This window comes from Narcine bancroftii, chromosome 1 (genome assembly GCF_036971445.1).
Source record: "Narcine bancroftii isolate sNarBan1 chromosome 1, sNarBan1.hap1, whole genome shotgun sequence".
NCBI lineage: Eukaryota > Metazoa > Chordata > Chondrichthyes > Torpediniformes > Narcinidae > Narcine > Narcine bancroftii.
In genome coordinates this window covers 388650898-388669989 of record NC_091469.1, presented here as the reverse complement: position 1 = coordinate 388669989, position 19092 = coordinate 388650898, and the positions used below count along the sequence as shown (strand labels likewise).

General features: G+C 47.9%; 1 protein-coding gene and 1 non-coding gene across 5 annotated transcripts in view; one reads left to right on the top strand and one right to left on the bottom strand.

Moving 5' to 3' along the window:
• gabbr2 (gamma-aminobutyric acid (GABA) B receptor, 2) overlaps positions 1–19092 on the bottom strand; it is an 811906-nt gene that overhangs the window by 455201 nt on the left and 337613 nt on the right. The gene's annotated exons all lie outside the window — the stretch shown is intronic.
• On the top strand, positions 2150–2223 carry trnas-uga (transfer RNA serine (anticodon UGA)). The gene has a single exon. It is a non-coding gene; the product is annotated as a tRNA-Ser (tRNA).

Sequence of the window (19092 nt, the reverse complement as noted above, 5' to 3'; positions counted from 1 at the left end):
AAAACAAAAATATTGGAATTTTAAACATGGGAGGTGTATAAATTTAAATGTTTACATTTTGCATATGAGGTGAGCATTGTATTAGTATAATTACAGAAGAACAGTTGAGCTATTGTATTACATTTGGTTATAACATGTTTATGTTACATTTTGTGAAGAGGGAATTTGAAGTTGTTTTTGTTTTGAATTTGAAGTTGTTTTGTTGGTTCAGAAGGTAGAAAAATGCTATTGATAGTGTTAAAGTGTTTACATTTAAACATAAAGATATAAAGTTTATTTCTGGTGAAAGGAGGGATGTCATGATAATGAACATGCATGATATGTATTAACCTGACCGGAAGTCAGATGGTATGCACTGGAGGTGGAAGGTGCAGGATGATGAAATAAGGGAAGCAGGAAAATAAAGACACTGAGATGTTCAACTGGTAAAGCATGTGGTGATGGTATTATTAATTTCACATTTCGGGCCACAAATGTGACAGGAGGGAGACTGACAGCTGGTGGGGAGGACGGGGGAGACTAGTTTGCATGACGTGTCACTTACCACGTCATTACGGGGGGCGGGATCCCCCTTAAATTGCTGGGTTGGCAATTTACTGGGGCCATCCCCCCCCCCTCAGCTTAAAAGGTGCTGGAGACACCTTTGCCCCACTAATTGCACCTGGGTCCCAGGAGGGCTACCTGGGTGCTTAAAAGCACCTAATGACAAGCAAGTGGTTCACCAGCATTACTTGGTTTTGAATTTTATCACAGGTCTAAACCATTCAAAACTCAAAGGGCTGTATTCTTAGGGTGAAGTACAGTATAGCATTCAGGCAGCCCTAGCAAAGTTGATGTCAGCAAACATCAAGGGGTTAAAACACTCCATTTGTTGGACTATTATCACCCACAAAGAAAGGTGATTGTGTTAATTGGCAATTCTGCACAAATTTCCCCAAACAGAACCATTTTAAATTGCATCAATGGGCTTCTTTCCATTACAAGGTCAAATGTGGATATGTTTGTTGATGAGTACATAAAATAACAATCAGTTATTTTCAGGCAAGATTCAGACAATGTTAAATAGCATGTAACATTTCCAACTCAAGTGTCAAGGTTGTGATCATCTTCAAGAAGAGAGTCAATACTCTACACTCTTTATCCACAAACCCAGACATTCAATTTCTTTACCATTCCTGAGGTTCTTCCCTTCCCCCACCAACATCAATATCCTGGGGGTGACCAATGACCAAGCAATTATACTGGCTACAAAACCAGGGCAAAGGTTGAGTGTATATTCGATTAATTCCCAGCATCTCCAATGCATAATAGCTGTACTGTAAACTGACTAATGTGCTAAGGAGTTATTTACCAAGGCTACTTCCATTGCAGTCACAAACCTGAGGCTTACACCAACAAAACATTCAAAGGCAGCCCATTCATGGGAAAAGTGTAGGTGGATGATTCTCAAGGGCAATAAACTAACACTTCTATGCATCACTAGTGATGCGGGCACGATTAAAATCTCATTATATTAGCTCAGTGTTGGCAGTCCCAGGTCAGTATCTCAATGTAATAATTACAAATGCACACCATGTAAAAAAGCATCTTCGTCGAAACTGACCATTTATACTTATCTACATCAATGCCATTATAAGTTAGCACATCTATGTACCATCTATGAAAAATTACCTTGAAGTATTAGGCTTTCTTGGGTGAGTACAAAAGATTCCATGCTGTTGCTTTTTAAATGAATGATCAAAATTAACCAAGTAATTTAAAACAAAATGATCTCAGTAAAGTTTGCAATAGACAATAGACAATAGGAGCTGGAGTAGGCCCTTCGGCCCGTTGAGCCAGCACCGCCATTTTACAGATCATAGCTGATCACTACCATCAGTACCCCTTTCCAGCCTTATCCCCATAACCCTTAACTCCATTGCTAGTGAAACAAGAAGGTCACCCGACACTAAATGTGGTAAATTCACAACATTGCTGGAGGAACTTAGCAGGTCCCACAGCATCCAGAGAAAGCAAAGATACATAATCAACATTTTAGGCCTGAGCCCTTCATCGTGGTGTCAGCAACTAACAGGCAGGGGCCTGAATAAAAAGATTGGAGAAGGAGGAAAGAAGGGGGAGGGAGCGGAGCATCTGTCAAATAGTCAGAGGCTCTGATAGCTCAGTGGTTAGAGCACTGGTCTTGAAAACCAGAGGTTGTGAGTTTGACCCTCACTGGGACCTCATTTCTGTGAGGGCCACTTGACAAAGAGGCGACTCTCTGTCTTCCTTATGGTAAACAAAGTTAAAGAATTTCATGTATGCTACATTCTAAATGTACATGACAATAATAAAACCTTGACCTTTTAGGTGGACATGGGCAGGAGAGAAAAGCTGAGAATTGATGTGAGGAGGGGATGCCCTGTGAATGCAGAGCTGGAAGGAAATACAGGGATACAGAAAGGGAAAGAAATAAGGGGACATCTGGAGAAAAGGAAACCAGGGGATAATGAACGAGAGAGATGGGGGGGCAGGGACAAACAGAAACTGGAGTAGTTGATATTAATGTCCTCTGGTCAGAGGGTGTTGATAGGCTCTATCAATAACTCCAAAGCAGTAGAGTGAGGAACGATAGGCTTAATTATACTTTAGACTTGTAGCTGGCCCGATTCCAAGTGCTTGACTGAGTACAGGAAGAGGAAGGTCGACTATTATTCCAGGGTCACAAGGGGAGGAATTACTAGGGAGCGAGTCACCAGTGGTAGACAGGCCAGCTATTCTTGGGCAGTTACATATTTGTATCAACACAGGTGTCCAGAGAATTCAAGAGTGTTCTCAGTTGGGCAGTGGATAAGGCCATGGACAGACATGTTAGCATGTGAATTGGGAGGGGAATTGAAATGGTTTGCCACTGGGAGATTCCCACTATTCAAGTTGCCCACCTCTGTGGGCTCTTGGCTGTAAGCCTGTGCTCCTCCCCTGCCCCTCCTTCCCCTACCTTTATATTCAGGCATTTGCCTGCTTTTTCTCATACCTTGAAAAAGGGTTCAGACCCAAAACGTTAGTTATATATCTTTGCCTTCTATGGCCACTGTGGAACTAGTTGAGTTTCTCCAGCACATGTGTATTTGCATAAATTATTGCTAATTTTATGTACATGAAGTGAATGATTACCTTTCAAAACAATATTTGATTAACTGGAGGAGGGGGCCCTGTTGTAATGAAAAGTCATTTATTTCATAAGGTGTGCTTGTCAGCTAACATTTTGTTAGGAAAGATTTCTTCTGTATTTTTCTACACAGAACATATACATACACAAAAGTGTCAGACAAGAACAAGACTAACTGGTCTCTATAGTCTAAGATGAGAATTAAATAAAAGCCACATCAATAGATGATTAAAAAAAAATTACTTGAGAGCAGCAGCAATCATCAATGAATCACACCACACGTTCTGTTCTCAGTGCTGCCATCAGGAAAGAGGTATAGGTACATCAAGACTTGTACTACCAGTTTCAGGAACAGCTGCTACCCCTCCACTATCAGACTCCTCAACAACAAACTCAATCAAGGACTCAACTATTGCACAGTTTACTTTTCTTATTTGCTTAAATGTATATGTTGCGTTCAGTTTTTTTTTTCACAACCAAGAAGTGTTAATTCTGCCTCACCCACAGGAAAAGGAATCTCTGTATTGTATGTGATGTCACATAGGAACATAGGAAGTTGGAACAGGAGTAGGCCAAAAATGGCCTATCGAGCCTGCTCCGCCATTCAATACGATCATGGCTGATCTAATTTATGACCTAACTCCACCTACCTGCCTTCTCCCCATATCCCTTAATTTCTCTATCATGTAAAAATTTATCTAACCAAATTTTTAATATGTTTAATGAGGCAGCCTCAACCACTTCCCTGGTTAGAGAATTCCAAATATTCACTACTCTCTGGGAAAAATTATTTTTCCTCATCTCTGTCCTAAATCTACTCCCCCGAATCTTCAGACTGTGTCCTCTCGTTTTAGTTTCCCCGGCCAGCTCAAAAAACCTTCCTACATCTATCCTATCCATACTCTTCATAATCCTATATGTTTCTATAAGATCTCCTCTCATTCTTCTGAACTTGAGCGAATACAATCCTAGATGATTTAATTTTTCATCCTAAGTCAACCCCTTCATCCCAGGGATCAACCTAGTAAACCTCCTCTGGACCGTCTCCAAAGCCAGTATATCCTTCCTCAAATATGGAGACCAGAACTGGACACAGTACTCCAGGTGCGGTCTCACCAGTACCTTATACAGTTGCAACATTACTTCCCTACTCCTGAATTCAATTCCTCTAGCGATGAAGGCCAACATTTCATTTGCCTTCTTAATAACCTGCTGCACCTGCAACCTAACTTTTTGCGATTCATGCACAAGCACTCCCAAGTCCCTCTGTGCAACAGCATGCTGTAGTTTTTCACCCTTTAAATAAAATTCAGTATATAGTCTGACAATAAATCTGAAATCTAATCAAAACTGACTTGAATTTACATGTATTTACATACCTCTTGTATTATTTGATTTCCTTCTCTAATCTGCCTAATCAATTCAGTTTAAATAATTTATGTTAATAAAACCCTGCTTCTTTATCATTTTGTAAACTGGTAAGGGATTGTACTTATGTTTATTCTTTTCTCAAGTCAATGTCCCTTTACATCTTAACTGAAGGTTTTTAAATCGCATGGCCCAACAAATTCATCATGTGAGATGATCAATACTCGTGACACGTTGTGATACAAGGTACTAAAGTTGAAACATCACTTGCTTCTCTTTCCAAAGATACTGCCTCACATTGGGTGAATTTTTTCCAGCATCTTTTTATTGATATTATTGGAGATAGCAAATATAAGCATTGCCCACAGCAGCAATTTATCTCCACTTACTCATCATTTGTGGACAATCAACATTTCTGGTCTGAACTTTTTTTATTAAGGCCAAAAACATTGACTGACACTTTCACTCCATGGATACACACCATAAACCCAAGTGCAGTCTCACCAAAGTTTCAGCTTTGTTGACACCACTGTGGAATAGGAGGATATTCAGAAAGACTTTAAAAACAGTACAAGGAGTATGCTACCACACAACCCAAGTCAGGCATGACCTGGCACCTCCTCTGCGAGCCTGTGGCTCCAACGTCACCCACAAAAGACCAAGAGGTCACATTACCCATAGTCTCTCATTGGGTTAAATTCCCACATTGGAAAAGATTGTTCTCTTGTACGTTGTCACTTATAGAATTATTCTCAGTCCCTGCGATAACTAAATTATCTGTTTCCCTCAAACTCTAAACTTGCTTCAATTAATGTTCCAGAAAATAAAATGTCAGCAAACCTAAACGTCCATAAAGTTTAATTTCTAATGGCAAGTAGTTTAAAAGTCAGATTGCAACATTTATTAGCTAGGTCTTCACATTTACTCTTTCTCAATCAATTGAGAGTAATTAGCTTGACTCTAAATATATTCTATTTCTATTCAGCCTTCACACATTCCCAGCTGTAATCTTTCTTTAGCTAAGAGTATATATAATTAATCTATTGATTTTTATAAGTGTTTAGAATGCGACAAGCAACAAATGTTGCCTCACATCTAGTTTTTCAGTAGGTTTAGAAAGGATTCTTGCACTTGCAAGCGCAGGAATAAATACGAGATGCCAGCCAATTTTAACCTCCTCAGAAGAAATATTCAGTACGTGAAACCCACCGGACATGCCCCAACTGTCCCCAGTATGTGAAACCCACCGGACGTGCCCCAACTGTCCCCAGTATGTCAAACCCACCAGACATGCCCCACCCATCCCCAGTATGTGAAACCCACCACACGTCTTAACCGTCCCCAGTACATGAAACCCACCACACCTCTTAACCGTCCACAGTACGTGAAACCCACCACACTTCTCAACCGTCCCCAGTACGTGAAACCCACCACATGTCTCAATCATCCCCAGTATGTGAAACCCACCATGCATGCCCTAACCATCCCCAGAACATGAAACCCACCACACCTCTTAACCGTCCCCAGTACATCAAACCCACCACACTTCTCAACCGTCCCCAGTAAGTGAAACCCACCACACTCCGGGGACTGTTGATGGTAGAATCTATTGTTGTTTAAAAATCGATGACAATGGGCAAGCAGTAAAGGAGATTTCTTCAGGTATTCGCAAATTAGCTCACGTCCCGGTTCAGACCTGGCGACCCTTGGGCAGCGCATGGCTGGGAAATTTGTTCTCTGGAGACTGGGGATGGATACATACTATAGTGCTAGTTGCTGGATTTGCGGTTTTGGCGTTGATTCTGATCCCGTGCATCCTTCCCTGCCTCCAGTGCCTCATTCAACGAGCGCTGTCACAGAGAGACATCCCCAGACCCCAAGGCATGTATTTGTCCCTACTGCCCTCTCAAGAGTGTAATGATTACAAGGGATCAGAAATGCCAACCCTGGCATGTAACCCGGATTTCTCTATCTAATAAGTTAACTGGTGGTTGGTCTCATTTTCATGAGACCAAAAGGGGGACTGTTGGAATCTAGGGGTTAAAACATTATGAAATAAATGATTAATCAATAAGTTTATTTGTACTGCATGAGTCAGGGAAAGAGGAATGTGGCTAAGTGGCTGTCACAGCATGGAGCAAAGTTGGCTGAACAAAATTGGCTGCTCCCAAGATACAGGGAGAGGATATGCATAAAACGATTTAGGAGGAATGCTCAACTGAAGGAGGTGGGAAGTAGCACAGGAGACACAGGCCAGATCAGAACAAAGAATGGCCCGCAAGAATCAAAGGGAATGGAAAACCAGTCTAGGAGGAAGATTAAGGCACGAGGAGGTGTTAAAGAGAACAGCAGAAATTGGCCAGACAGGGACCGTATGGTGATTAGAAATATCTGGGGATGAATTAATTTCAGATCTAAACAACAGGATAGTCTGGCCTGGAGGATTAACATGGGAAGGCTACACCCCAGAAATCTGCAAAACAGGAGATGACTTGTGATAACCCTTATGCAAAAAGATCTAGCAGGGAAAACAACTTTTGTTCTGTGTGATAAGATTGACCTATATAAACTGTGCCAACTGGACAATAGGGGTCAGTCTCGGGGAGTAGCTCACTGGCAGGTGACCTATGAACTAACAGACTGACCCAGAGCTCTGTTAAGTTTTATTCTTGTGCTGTGCTGTGCTGTGTGGTGTAATAAACTGACTGTTGAACCGAATACCTTCTCCTATCACTTCATTCAACGAACGCGCTGGACTCAGTTCACACATAGACTAAATTAAGAGTAAATAAATTAAAGCCAGAGTCCAACAAAACCCACCATGCATGCCCTAACCATCCCCAGAACATGAAACCCACCACACCTCTTAACCGTCCCCAGTACATCAAACCCACCACACTTCTCAACCGTCCCCAGTAAGTGAAACCCACCACATGTCTCAATCGTCCTCAGTACGTGAAACCCACCACGCATGCCCCAACCATCCCCAGTACATGAAACGCACCACGCATGTACCAAAAGTCCCCAGTACATGAAACCCACCACACACCTCAACAGTCCCTGGTATGTGAAACCCACCACATATGCACCAACTATCACCAGTACGTGAATTCCACCACACATGCGCCAACAGTTCCCAGTACGTGAAACCCACTACGCATGCGCCAACATTCCAAAGAAAATAGTGCATGCGTGGATGCAACATGGTGCTAGAAAGGGACAATGCTGACAGGAACAGTAGCCATAATGACGGCAGCAAGCGGACACAGCAGCCCTTAGACCCTGGAATGCTGCCAATGCCTGCAACCAACACAACAAAGGCAAGCAATGCACTTATGGCCCCTAAAGGAGTAATAGAAACTGATAAGATATAGCGGCAGCTACACTGCTCCTGCAATAACACACACAACCAGATGGGTTGAGCTCAGTGAGCAGACTAGTTTATTGCAGGCTTGGACCTGGCTGAGAACTGCGCTGGAGGGTGCTGACATCACCCGGGCATCACATGGTCCCCAAGCGTGGGTTTCTGAACCCTGACCTGGAAGGATGGGAAACCCCCGACGGCATAATTTTGGCCGGATACCACGCTGTGTGGCTTACAAGCAGGGTTAGTTCGCCTGCCTTGTGGTGAGCCACTACACAGCCCCCACCCCCCCCCCCAGAACCGGCACCAATGTCCTTTTTTGCCGGACGGCCTCGCTTCTTGGGCTGGGCAATGACCACGGGCTCGGTGGGATTGAGGTGCGCTGGCTTCAGCCTGTCCATGGTAAACAGCTCATGCCTGATGCCCAAGTCCAGCATGAACATCAGGCCAGAACCCTGTATAACCCTGTACAGCCCCTCGTACGGTTGCTGCAGAGGTGCTGCGGTCAGGCCCTGCTAAATGAAAACGAACTCTGTGGAAAGCAGCTCGTCAGAAACGAGTCGGCGGGTACCATGCCTGGGTGGTGGTGGGGGTTCGAAGGAGTCCAAGCATGCCCTGAGGTGAGGAAGTAGTTCATGCAGCGACCACTGGGGATTGTGAGGTGCATTGACGAACTCACCAGGTAGTGCCAGCGGCGCACCGTAGATCAGCTCAGCTGATGATGCCTGCAAATCTTCCCTGGGAGTGGAGTGGATGTCCAGGAGCACGCAAGGCAGTTCGTCCGTCCAGTCGGGACCAGTGAGGCAGGCCATGAGCGCCGACTTAAGGTGGCGGAACAGACGTTCGACCAGTCCATTGGCCTGCGGGTGGTAGGCCGTGGTGCAGTGTAGCTGTATCCCCAACCTGTTGACGAGCTGTGCCCAGAACGCAGATGTGAACTGGGCCCGTCGATCACTGGTGTGGTGAGCCGGGACGCTGAACCGGGCGACCCAATCAAGCAACAGGGCTCAGGAGCAGGAGTCGGTGGAGGCGTCTGGCATCGGGATCGCCTTGGGCCAGCGAGTGGTGTGGTCCACCACTGGAAACAGGTAACGGTTGCACCAGGAAATGGGTAAGGGCCCGACGATGTTCCCGTGAATGTGGATGAACTGTTCCTGGAAATGCTTGAACTCCTGTACGGGTGCCCTGGTGTGCCTGTGCACCTTGGATGTCTGGCAATGGGTGCATGTTCTGGCCTAGCCCGCGATCTGCTTCCGCAGCCCATGCCATATGAACTGTTCTGCCACTTTCCAGACCATTGACATGATGGACGGATGTGAAAGTCGTGGATGTGATGGAAGACCTGCCTGAGCCACTGCTGGGAAACCACTGGCTGCGGGGTGCCCAAGGAGATATTGCACAGGATGGTGCCTTCACCACTCAGAGTCGGGAGGTCTTGGAACAGCAGGCCAGTGATGGGGGTCTTGAAGGCCCTCGTCTCCTCATCAGCTTCCTGGTCCTGGGCGAGCTGGTTGAAGTCAAGGCCGGGCATCAGCGCACAGATGGCATGTCGTGAGAGTGCATCGGCAACCACATTGACCTTCCCCGCCTTGTGCCGAATGTCGGTGGTAAACTCCGACACGAAGGAGAGGTGACGCTACTGGTGGGCCAACCAGGGATCCTTTGCCATCGCAAGTGCTTGGTTGAGGTGTTTGTGGTCTGTGAAAATGGTAAAAGTTCTCCCCTCCAAAAAATAGCGAAATGCCGCACTGCCAGGTACCTGCCAAATAATTTGCCGTTGAAGGCACTATACTTGCGCTCTGGTGGGCGGAGAAGCTGGCTGAAGAATGCCAGGGGCTTCCATTGTCTGTTCCAGGATGGCACTGACAGCTGTGGCAGAGACATCGACGGAGAGCGCCATATGCAGGTCGGTGTGCAGGTGGGCGAGCATGGTAGCCTTCGCGAGGGCATCCTTGGTGGCCTTGAATGCATTGCAGGCCTCTGGGGTCCAGATGAGCATTTTGTGCTTGGCTACAATGAGGGCAAACAGCGGCTGCATGATGCGCGCAGCTCCTGGGATGATGCAGTTGTAAAAGTTGACCATACCCGCGAACTCCTGCAGTCCCTTGAGGCTGTCCGGCCATGGGAACTCCCTGATGGGGCAACCTTTGCAGTGGCGGGCGTGGTTCCTTCAGCTATGATGGTATGGCCCAGGAACTGCATGGACTCTTTCCCGAACTGGCACTTAGCCGGGTTGATGGTAAGGCTGAAGTTAGCCAGCCGGGAGAAAAGGGCACGCAGGTGGGCCTTGTGTTGTGCCCGGTCCTTGCTGGCGACGAGGATGTCGTCCAAATAAATAAACACAAAATCCAAGTCCCTGCTCACAGAGTCCGTGAGGCGCTGGAAGGTCTGAGCGGCGTTCTTGAGCCAGAACGGCATGCGCAGGAATTCAAACAAACCAAAGGGGGTGATGATGGCCGTCTTGGGTATGTCCTCAGGGTGCACCAGGATCTGATGATATCCACGCACCAGGTCAACTTTGGAAAAGACCCTCGCTCCGTCCAAGTTGGCCGTAAAGTCCTGGATGTGAGGGATGGGGTAACGGTCAGGAACGTTTGCCTCGTTGAGCCATCGATAGTCTCCGCAAGGATGCCAGCCGCCGGAGGCTTTCGGGACCAGGTGGAGCAGTGAGGCCCACAGGCTGTCAGACCGCCAAATGATCCCCAGCTCCAACAGGTGTGAAAACTCCTCCTTTGCTACCTGGAGCTTGTCAGGCGGGAGCCAGCATGCCTTGGCATGCCCTGGGTGGGGATGTGGTGGAACACCCCGTGACGCAGTGAGGCAGCAGAAAACATTGGCTTGAGGAGTGTTGGGAACTCATCCAGGATCTGCTAGAACTCATCTCTGGGCGTGCTGATCGTGGCCATCTGCGGTTGCTCCAAGCAGGCAGCATCAAGGTGAACGGCCTGGAAGGTATGGGCATCCACCAGGCACTTACCTCGAATGTCCACCAGAAGCCCATGTGCAAGGAGGAAGTCTGCACCCAGGATGGCAGTCAGGAGGGACGAGACGGTGAACCTCCACACGAAATTCCGTTGGTCGATCTGGAAGTGGACCGTCTCATCTCCATACGTCCGGATTGACGTTGCGATGGCCGTACAGAGGGGAGGTTCACGAGGTTGGTTCCTGGAATCGATGGCTGTGGCCGGGATAACGCTGATTTGGGCTCCAGTGTCAATGACGAACCGCCAGCCGCTGACTGAGTCCCACAGGTGGAGAAGGCTGTGTCCTTGGTCAGCCGCCACAGCCCTAAACAGAGGTGAGCCTGGTCGTTTCCCTGGAATGAGCAGGGCTGATGACACTTCCAGGCTTTGGCTCCCCAGCGCTGTTGGTAAAAGCAGAGGCCTGAAGCGGATGCTGCGGCCTTGGTTATGCTCTTGAGGGCCCCTGCAAGGGCCCGGTGCTCTACCGCAGCGCTAGGAGCGGGCTTGGCATGGTCATGCCCGTGCCTCGTGACCTGCTGAACCACTGAGCCTTCCAAAAATTGTGCGAGCCATAGCTCTTGCGCCTTCTGGACGACCTTCCTCGGGTCAGTGATGCTCTCCTGAACCAGCAGCGGGCATATGTTCGAGGAAGATGCGCTCGAAAAGTTGGCAGTTGGTGTGCTCACCCATGAGCGCGAGCATCTTGTCCATCAGTTCCATCAGAGACCTGTCCCCCAGGGCGTCGAGGTGCAGCACCCAAGCGGCACGCTGGTGTCTGGATAGTCCGAGGGACCCAGTAAGCACTCGGTTGATGGTCTCGAACTTGTCCTCGGCGGGTGGGTGCTGAACAAGGTGCAGCACAAGTCTGGCGGTGGCCTGGTCCAGGGCAGTGATCACATGGTAGAATTTGGTCGTGTCGGATGAAATCTGGCAGAGGTGAAACTGGCCCTCCGCGTGGCCAAACCATGTCTCCGGCTCCTGAACCCAGAATTCAGGCAGTTTCACGGCTATAGCGTTGATCCCAGGCTCACTCATGATGGTTTCAAAGACGTTTGAACCAGTCGGGGACACCAATTGTAGCGGTGGCTACACTGCTCCTGCAATAACACACATCCAGACGGGTTGAGCTCAGTGAGCAGACTAGTTTATTGCAGGCTGCGGGGTTTCACTTATACTTCCAGCGCGGACCTGGCTGAGTACTGCGCTGGAGGGCGCTGACATCACCCGGGCATCACGTGGTCCCCCAGTGCAGGTTTCTGACCCCCGAGCTGGAAGGAAGAGAAACCCCCGACTGCACCATTTTGGCCGGCTGCCCCGCCGCGTGGCTTACAAGTGGGGCTGGTTCGCCTGCCTTGTGGTGAGCTGCTACAAAGAAATGATTTAGAAGCCTTTGAATCGACATATGAGCAGGCCGGGGGATGGGGGGTGAGGCGGTGGGGAGATCTAAACTATATGCAGGCAGACTGGCATCATATCTATTCAGACATATTAACACCACCTCATCAGGCTTCTGAAATCAAGATTGCATTCTCCAGCATCAGGCAACTCATTCCTTCAGTCTGTGCTGGAAGTTGCCATTTCTGCCTGTCATCTGTCTGTGAATTTTGGCTCAATTTGTCCCTCAGTATTAGTATAGCCTTTCCTGCTGGGCAGTCCCCTCGGCTCTGCTATTAGCAACGCAAGTATCAACTACCTCTAACTAATTTATTAAGCCTCATTTATCACACAGTATCTTTGACCATTCAGGAAGGAGGTACAAGAGCATCAAAATTAGGACTGCCAGGCTGGGAAATAGCTTGTTTCCTGAAGACCTTGGGTCTTATAGAAATGAGATGAATAGATTATTCTGAAATACTTATACATATTTATTTTTAACGTATTTATGTGGTTTTAAGTGCTATGGATTATGTGTATATCTTTGCACCTTGGCAGGAGAAACACTGTACATATGCAGTCAGATGATAATAAATTTGAACATGAACGTCCCTTGGTCCTGAAGTAAAACACGAAAATCTGCAGACACGGGGGTGGGTGAAGTAAAAACTATGCTGGAGACACTCACTAGGTCAAACAGTGCCCTTTACATAGCAAAGGTAAAAATACATAACCAATGGTTCAGGCTTGAGACTTTCAACGAGGTATGGAGAAAAGCTGGCAGGCATCTGAACAAAAGAGTATTGGGGCAGAAGGTGTGGCTGCAAGGCAGGAGGTGAGAGTTGAAGAAGGGAGGGAGGGGACAGCAGAGATCAAGGGGAGGAGGGATGGCTGGGGAAGGGGGAAGAGGGGAGCAGCATAGTAGAAACCAGAAAAGTCCATGTTAATGCCATCTCTTTTGAGTGTGCCCAGACGGAAAATAAGATGTTGTTCCTCCAATTTCTGGGTGGTCTTGATGGGACAGTACACAAGGCCATGGGCAGACATGTGAGTATGGGAATGAGACACAGAACTGAAATGGTTGGCTACTGGGAGGTCTCTGTTACTGGTGCAGATGGAGTGAAGGTGCTCCGAAGGCCACAAAGGGAGCACCGGAGGAATGTGGGTCCAAGTGTGGCAGCTCCTGCGGCCACAGGGAAAGTTGTTTGGGGGGTCTATTGGTGGGGAGGGATGAGTACATGAGGGAATCACGGAGGAAGTGGTCCCTTCAGAAGGCAGAGAGAGGAGGAGAGGGGAAGATGTGTGTGGTGGTGGGATCCTGTTGTAAGTGCTGGAAATTTTGGGAGATATATGTTGGATACGGAGGCTGGTGGGGTGGTAAGTGAGGAAGGGGGGGTTTCTATGTTTTGTTATATCTGGGGGAAGAGGGCAGATGAGCAGGATAGAGAGGAGATGCAGGTGAGGGCTGAGTTGATGGTGTGCTTGTGAAAGAAGGCACACATTTCAGAAGATCTGGACTGGAAGACTTCATCTTGGGAACAGATGTGGTGGAGATGGAGAAATTGAGAGAAGGGGATAGAATCCATGCAGGGGACAGGGTGTGAGGATGTGTAGTCCAGGTAGTTATGGGAGTTAATGGGTTTGTAATATGTCGGTGGAAAGCTTGTCTCCCAAGATGGAGACAGGGAGATCCAGGAAGGGGAGAGTGTTGTCAGAGATGGACCAGGTGTGTTTGAGATTGGGGTGGATGTTGGCCGTGAAGTGGATGAAGCTGACAAGCACATACCCTTTTTTCTGTCCATCCCTCTTCAAACTTCTCTGCAACTGAAAACTTGCTTTCTCTTTCTCTCAGTCTGATGAAAGGTTTGAGAATTGAAATATTAACATGGTTTCCCTTTCAACAGAATTTGTTTCTCCTAAGGCAGTGGATCTTAACCGTTTTTCTTTCCATTCACATGCCACTTAAAATAATCCCTATGCCATCGGTGCTCTGTGATTAGTAAGGGATTGCTTAATGTGGGTGGGAAGGGAAGGTTGAAAATCATTCCTCTCGACCCAATTGTTACATACATCGGGCCGTGTCCCCATGAGCAACTCCCTCGGAACGTCCTCGACATTACAAATCCAATTGCTGGCATCAAAGCAGCAGTTAAGCCAGATCAGCAGGAGCACAAGATGGAGGACCTGGAACAAAGAAGCCTGACTTATGTCACTCACGATGCCGTAAGCGTTCAGTATTTAAACAAATTAAACCATCCTGTCCCTCAATAGCTACCCACCAAGTGTTACCTTGGGCAGGTGTCACTATTTCCCCTTTTACAGGAGGGCCACTACCTGATGGTGCCACCCATACCTTTTATCTGGCATTCTCTGGCTTGGGAATGGCGGGCAATTACTGTTTTTCCTCTGGAATAGGCTGTAGTTCAGAAGTGTGAAGAAGTCGGTGGAAAGGTGTACCTCCCTTCAAAGGGCGATGATTCAAATTGTCGACTGCCTGCTGCAGCACATGGCACCACCCCTTCAGGGTCCCCAGTGGTGTTAACAAATGAATTTGTTCCTTCAGTAAGCCATTCATTCGTTCAACTAACCCGGCAGCCTGTGGGTAATAAGGAATATGGTGGACCCAAAGAAACTGTTGTCAGTTGCCCAATTACAGATTGCCTTCCTGGAGAAGTGTGAGCCATTATCAGTCTGAATTTATTCTGGTACATCATAACGAGAAATTAAATGGTTTAGTCCTTGGATAGTGCTAGCTTGGTCAGCCGTCTTGGTGGGAAAAGCAAAAACCAGGCCCGGAAAGATGTCAACCATTACTAGGACGTAACGTTTACCCATACAGTCTGGCATGGGGCCTATGTAATCAATTTGCCAGACCGCAGCTGAGCGATCTCCCCGTCTTATTTGGCCATGCGGACCAGGAGGAACGGTACGGGACTTCACAAGCTGGCATGCTGGGCATGTACGCACGACCATGCGGACATCGTCCTGATGGACAGGTAAGGCATGTGTACGGGCCCACATAGCTGATCTCTTCTCCCCAAATGGCCACTCTGTTCGTGTGCCCATCGAGCCAGGGGGACAGTATCGGCGCAGCTGATAGTGGCAAGCTGATCTGCTACTGCATTATGTTGTGCCATGTTCGTCGTTGCATTGGTATGGGCGTCAACGTGATATACCGTTAACTCACGATGATGGGAAGCATCCCATAACAGCTGCCACAACTCTTTGCCCCATACTGGGCGGTCAAGTACCAGCCAGTCGTTCTTTAGCCAATTAGGCATCCATATCACTAGTCCATTAGCCACAGCCCAGGAATCAGTAAACAAGTGAAGAGGGTGATTATGGGGGTCTAGTGGTAAAGTGACCGCCTTCAACTCAGCATACTGACTGGAGCCACAATCCCCCTCCTCCAATAAGTGAGTTCCTGACCTGGGATGGCAAGCCACTGCCTTCCACTTCTGCTTTCCTTGCACCCACCGGCTGCTACCATCAGTAAACCAGGCGTCCTCTTGTTCTGCTTCCTGTACCAAATCGTCCGTGGCCCCTTGGATCATCACATCATCAATTTAATGGTGAATTGAGAGGGAAGGCGATACTGGCACCATCTCCAAATCACGGGCAATTAGGCTGTGGCAAATAGTGGGAGAGTGTACATAGCCCTGAGGGAGGCAGGTGAAGGTATACTGATGCCCCTTCCAGGTAAAGGCGAACTGATCCTGTGAGACCTCATCTATAAGAATACTGAAGAAGGCATTAGCGAGATCAATGACAGCATACCATGTTCCTGAGTTCCCAGTAGCAATGTTTTCAATAAGGGTAACAATGTCCGGAATTACCGAAGCCCGTGGTGGGGCATGTTTGTTCAAAAAACAATAGTCAACTGTCATTCTCCAGGAGCCATCCGGCTTCTGGACTGGCCAAACAAGGCTATTAAAGGGCGACGGTGCGGGCCTCACTACCCCGTCTTCTTGCAGAGCATCGATGGTGGCAGTAATCTCTTCCTGCCCCCCAGGGAGGCGATATTGTGGAATGCATACTGGTTTGGGGGGGGGGGGGGGGGGGGAAGCACCATCACAGGATCCCACTTAGCCCGACGCACCACTAATCTTTTAGTAATAGTCCGAATTCCAAATGCAAATTCCCCCTGGCTAGTATTAAGGGCCGTACCGACCAACATATTAATACCCAGGATACACTCGTCAGTGGCAGCCACCAGGGCAAGTAACCATATAGGGGAAGGGCTATCACCCACCGTGGCGCGGACTTTTATTTCCTTCGGCAGGGTGATCGCTCCTCCCATCCCCTCTATTCGAAATGTCGGTCCAGTCCAGAGGTCAGGGTTACCCGGAATCACCGAGTGCTCCGCACCGGTATCGACCAAGGCCAAATATTGGCAGTCATTACCCCCACTCCAATGGACTGTTAACGGTATGTAGGGCCGTGGGTCCCCGTGTATCCGCCGTATATCAATGGAGTAGACACGGGGGCCCTGCCCACACTCTCATGCTTTAGTAGGGTTCGGGGGCTTCCAGGCCCACATGCCACTATTATCCATAAGAGCCTTTTTAACCATTTGTTGTATCTCATCTCGGATAACTGGAGCAAGAGAAGCTGGCTCGATAGGAGCAGCAGTGGGAGCAGAAGGCACAGCTGGGCCAGGAGGAGTCAACAGCTGGGGAAGATGTTCCCCTGCCTTCCTCTTATAAAGGGCATAAAGGATCGCAGTAGGTTTCCCATCAATATCACTTTTAGGTACGCCTAACTTTAACAAGGTTAGAAAAAGGTCCTTTCTTGTCAGTCCGTTATTAGCATCAGCCCCTCTCTTTTCATCCTGCTTGTCTGATTTAACCTGGGTTATACGTGAGTGGATTTTACCTCCCAACTCTAATTCTCTAAGCCCAGATAAGGCGTGCACTGCCTCAGACACAGGGTGCCCAATTAGCAGACTAGTTACGGACAGAACCAGTCCCCGTACAGTGGGTTGGGCGGAACGAACCAATCTGGTATGCATTCCAGCTGTGATTATCTCTTCATCAGGGCTCCCCCCATGTACCCACAGCCTGAAACGCCCTGCATACAAGGCAGAGGCCAGGGCCTGCTGACAAATTACTGCTATACCCTCCTCTGGGGTGCCCCAATTGTTCTGCAAATTTAAATCCCAATCTACTGGTGATGGGTATACTCGTAGCAGGGCATCCCCTAGAGTGGCAAGTAAGTAATCCACCTCTCTTCCTCTACCCCGCAGCTCAGCAGTGACCCGGATATCAGTAGTCAATGTTCCTAATCCCAACAATTCCTCAGGGGTTAAATATACATTACCCCCTATTTGCTCCCAAACACGCAGGAGCAGGTTGCCAGAGTTTCTCCCGCCTTTTGCCTAAATCGATTTCCAATGGCAGCCAGCTCTTTTATAGAGAAGTCACGGATCATTGACTGCTCTTCACCTCTGCTCCCACTTTGACCCACGGGGTCCTTTGCCCAGTGGACGGAACGAGGCCTAGGCCATCCCATAGAGGGGGTGGGCCATTGAGCATAAGCAGGGGTTCGGGTATTTTCCCCTGGGTCCACTTTTGGGAGATTGGGGTTTCTATCCCTTCAATCTCTTCCCTTACATCATCCCCCTTTCATCTGTTTGGGAAGTCTGCTGCCTTATGGGGCGGGCGTGAACAGCAGGTGGAGAGGGTAGTATGTTAGACACATGCTGAGGAGTATCTGCATTATTACCATGGTCATCTTTCCAGATATTCCCGTCCCATTCATCAATTAAATCAGGATTGTCGCCATTCCTTATCATGGCATGAATACGATGTGGATCGGGTTCTACTCCATGCCTTTCTTTATCTGCACAGAGCTGCTGCTAGAGTTTAATATTACGGCAGATTGTTTGGACATGCTTATCCTCCCATTCTTTGGCTCGGTCCTGACTGGTGCAAACAATCTCACTCATCATGGAACAGCGTTGTCACAGGGCTTCAAGCTCCTCCTCTAATTGCTCTCTCTTGTGCTGAGATTCTACTTCTCTTTGAACTAATTCTGCTTCACGCTGGATGGAGTGGGGTAAGGCTGTGGCCAGCAGCCAAAAACCATCTGTCAGCGTCCCCTTTTTACCAGGAAATTTACTTTCTCGAAGGAGAGTGCCAACCCACTCTCCCAGAGGTGCACTTGATGTATCTAACTTCTCATCCCAACTAATGGGTGGTCCCAACAAAGACAGGGTATTGGCCAACATGCCAAACCCATTGTCTTTGGAAGTCCATCCTGGAATCAAGAACTGCTCAGGGCTCACTTCTTTCTTTCGGTGAAACATCTTGAGACCAATCCTGCCGACTACGCCAATTGTCTTGGGTAAACTTATACCTCTCATTTTGATCGTTTTAGATTGGTCACAGTATTTGTGCTACCGAAAGAAAATAGACACACACACCGAGAGCAGTTCAGTTTATACAAGTCTTTATTACTAAATCTAAAGCTGAATTCACACTACAAAATGCAAGCCCTTCCCAATTATACTTATCAATGCCTGGACTGGTCCCAACTGCCAAAGCGAGGCGACGACTGCACACTTGTAGTAGGTTGTCTGGCGCCGGCAGCAGCTTCTTCACCTCCCTGGACCGGGACGTCGGTTTGGAATCTTGAAGTTCTTCTTCTTGCTGAGACATGTTGCCACCTCTTGGAGAGTCTCAAACTTCAGCAGTGGGACATGGCTTATATTACCCAAAATTTGTTTACTTCAGATCTTATCTCTTTGAACAAATGATTTAATTATCTTCAAGGTCTCCTGACAGTCTGCAACCAACAAAAGACAACTGCATCTCTGGGCCTCATGGTGGAAGTTAGGTAATGTCTTCCTATTCAACTGCATCCATGGGCCCCAT